Source organism: Sciurus carolinensis, chromosome 16 (assembly GCF_902686445.1).
Source record: "Sciurus carolinensis chromosome 16, mSciCar1.2, whole genome shotgun sequence".
Taxonomy (NCBI): domain Eukaryota; kingdom Metazoa; phylum Chordata; class Mammalia; order Rodentia; family Sciuridae; genus Sciurus; species Sciurus carolinensis.
The window spans coordinates 8,774,806-8,778,796 of NC_062228.1; positions in this window are offsets into that span (position 1 = coordinate 8,774,806).

Here is a 3,991-nt window from a genome sequence, read left to right on the forward strand (position 1 = left end):
TTCTTTATAACTTATTAACAAGGCCCCTAAACAGCTCTTTCCTGTCACTCTGCGAGAACTCTACAGAATCAGCCCTCCGGGCCTCTCCAAGGACCCCTGGGTGTTGCCGAGTCTCTTCTGATGAGGAAGCTGGGGCTTGGAGGGGATGGAGGGACTTGCCCAGAGTGGCCCCCGGAGCAGCAGGGCTGGAACTGGTGGCAGGGAAGCAGCCTCCTTGCTCCTAATTCACACCTGCTCAGGGGTTCATCTTCCCATTCCTCCGTCTCTCCGAGAGATCGTCCGTCAGTTCCTCATCACACCATCTACCCCTCCATTCACCCATTCCCCCTTCCTTTTCTCCACACATCCAACTCTTCAATAATGACATGTGTGGGCCAGGCAGAGTGGCACACACCTGTAAGGAGGCTGAGGCAGGAGGATTGCAAATTCCGAGGCCAGACTCAGCAATTGAGGGAAACCCAGTCTCGAAATAAAAAAGAGAAAGGACTGGGGATATAGTTCAGTAGTAGAGCACCCCCCGGGTTCAATCCCAAGAACCACTAAGCAAATAAATAAAAATAAAATAAGGCACACAACTGTCTCACTGCACTTTTTTCTCCTTACTTCCAATCGGAAAATGGATGTGATACATGGATCTCAGGCAGCCCTATTAGAACAGGAGATGAAGGTCACACCCCAGGGAGATTCAGAAAGCTTTAACAGGACTCTCATGCCAATTCTTTACTCCATGATTTCATTTAAGGAAAATAAACCTGGGGACTCAAGTTGTGGCTCAGTGGTGGAGCACTTGCCTAGCATGTGTGAGGTGCTGAGTTCTATTCTCAGCACCACATATAAATAAATAAAATAAAAGTCCATTGACAACTAGAAAAATATAAGAAGAAAAAAAAAGAAAAATAAACCTCGTGTGTTTTAATCTTTATTGGCTTGGGCTTTCTGCCATTTGAGCCCCACTTAATCCAAAAAGTTGTATCACATGGGCTTCTTTTGATTGCAATTCCAGAACGTTCTTAGTAAAATCATCTTTCCTGTGGTCTTTTTCCTTGTGGAGTTCTTTATGGAGACAAAATCAAAGGCACTGGTTTTGCCATTCTAATGGACTTTCAGGAGAAATTAGCTATGAATGTGTGTGTCAGGCACACTATCTTTAATCAGAAGTCTGTCCTCACAAGATTTCTGAGAAAATGAAATAGTACATTGAACAGATAGTTCCTAGAACAATGCCTAACACAGTGCAGGCTCTCAATAGAAGATAGTAATGATCCTGGCCCTCTCCTCATTATTATTACCACTGCTACTAGATGTTCTATCTGCTGCTCCAAACTGTAAGCTACACTAGAATACAATTTGGCAGGGGTGGGGGAGGACCAATACCATATATATGGTTTGTAGCTGCTGTAATCTAAATCTACCCACATTTTTAAATTTTTTTTCCCCAAAAATATAGAGACTATTTGTAGTTGCTGGGAATTTAAATAGCCTGATTTATCTCCTCTCGACCACAAAGTATGTTCTGTTGACCCAGCAGAAATCAAATGGATTATACACACAAAGTCATTCGCTGCCCTTGGTTCCTGTTGGTGAGGGACTTACAGCTATGATTGAATTGTTACCGTGAAGGTCAAAGGGGCAGGTGCTAGGTCCTCTCCTCACCTCTGTGTGGGGACAGCTGGGGGTGGGGGAGGAGGGCGAGAAGAGACAGGGACAGGAAGGTGAGGACAGCAGGAGTCTGACAGCTTGCTCTTGAACTTCACGTCACCTCCTGTTTACAGGGGGTGCTCGGGAAGGAGTCTTAATTCTTCAGCGAACGTATGAGGATGAATTTATCTCCTTGCTCTTTCAAGATCCAAATCTCCTTCCTTCAGCTTTGCCCTTCTCTGAGTCCCTGGGGCTTCCGCCTCCCTAAGGCCCTCTGAAGCACCACAACCCAGCACTGTTCAACATCTGGATAAGTCAGCTTTTTCGCTTTGTGACTAATTGACCGACCAGCACAACTGTAGAGGAGGAAAGGTTTATTTGAAGGCTCACGGTTCCAGAGGTCTTAGTCCACAGAAGGCCGGCTCCATTCACTGGGGTCTGAGGTGAGGTGGGATATCATGGCGGAAGAGTGTGGCAGAGGGAAGCAGCTTGCCTCATCAGGAAGCAGAGAGAGGGAGTCTCCACTCTCCAGATACAAAATATATACCCCAAAGCCACGACCAAATTCCCACCTCCTCCAGCCACACCCCACCACTTCAATTGATCCCATGGGGGATTCATTCACGGATTGGGTTAAGACTCTTACCACCCAATCACTTCCCCCCCTGAACCAACCTGCATTGTCTCACATGTGAGCTTTAGGGGGACACCTCACCTCCAAACCATAACAATGTCTGTGTGCAAACAGGCTCTGCTAGGAGCCAGGCAACCTTCTTATGCCTCGGTTTCCCCATGGAGGAAATGAAAGGGGTGAGAGGATTCCTGAGAGGATTCCTGCAAAGTGCTTGAACAGACACTGGCCCACGGTAGATAAGCATAAAACACGTGAAAGGGTCTTTTGTGTCGTAAGCACTGTGCTAAAACCTTATGTGGATTATTACTGAGTGATCACAAAACCCCTGTAAGATTTAATGCTATTATTTTCCCATTTTACCAAGGAGGAGATGAAGGCAGAGAAAGCTTAGCTAACTGGTAACTAACATCGGGGTCATCAGAGGTGGAACTTAACTTTGATTCCAGGCTGCCCACCCACAGGGTGGGCCCTGTGCACTCCACAGCACGATCTGAGTCAGCTGTTGTGTTGAGGGAGAGAAACTCAATTACGAGCTTTGGGCCATTTTCTACGTCCATTTTAAAGGATACCAGAATTTCAGTTAGATGGGAAGAACACGTTCAAGAAATCACAGTGACCATAGTCACTAGCAATGTATTATTTTTTTTAATTGCTTAGAGAATAGATTTTAAGTGTTCTCACCATTAAATCAATTCCGTCTGGGAGATAATGTGTATCTAGCTCAATGTGGTCATTCTACAATGTGCACATCTGTCAGGACCAGTATATATGATTTTATCAATTTAAAAATACACATAAGCCTGTCTAGAAGTCAAAATAACTAAATAAAATGGTGAAAGAATCACTGTGCTCATTTTCTGGGCCCACCACAGAGAAACCTCTACAGGATGAGAGATGGAAAATAATAGTTGGTATCGTTCAGTCCGTTTGGTAATAAGCGCTATAAACATATTAACTCACTGACTCTCACGAGACCGTAAAGGGACATATTATTCACATGCCCATTTCACAGGTGAGAAAACAGAGGCAGAGAGGGTGAAATGTTAAAGAGCAGCAGAGGCAGAGCCTCTGGAGACAGTCTCTGCCCTTCAGGAATTTGTGATCCACCCAGGGAGACAGATAGCCCTTGTACCTGCTTGTCCCTCTCACACCCCCACTTTCCTCCCTGCCATCCCTGAGCTCAGGAGAGCATCCTGAAGGGACATTCAGACGCCACCACGCACAAGGGTTCACCTGTGTCGGAGCTGAGCATTTGGGTCGCTCCTCCATCCGAGAGGATTGTACTGCTTTCACCCAGGGCCCAGGCAGAGGTGGCCCTTGTGGGACAGCATGACCCCCCAAAACCCCTGCTTCCCATGAGCACAGAAGGCTCCCTGGAAGGTGGTCTTCAGCACCTACCTGCACGTGGGCCTCAGGAACTCTGTCAAGCGGACAGACAAAAATACTTTCTCAGCACGATTTTAACTAAGCAGGAAACTAAATAGCTCACCACAGGTGCTGGCAGAGGGTAGGAGTGAAGCGTTTCTTGAAAAACTTTGTGAAGGATGAATTATAAAGAAATTACTTATGGTACAATCTCTATCTGGGTTTGTAACCCAAGATCTGGAAAAGACATTTTCTGCTCTGTTCTGCTTACCCTCAAAAGGAAATTTAGCATCTTCTTCCACTGGGAATGTAGTCAGTAATACCTGTGACATCGATAAAAATTGCATGCATTTC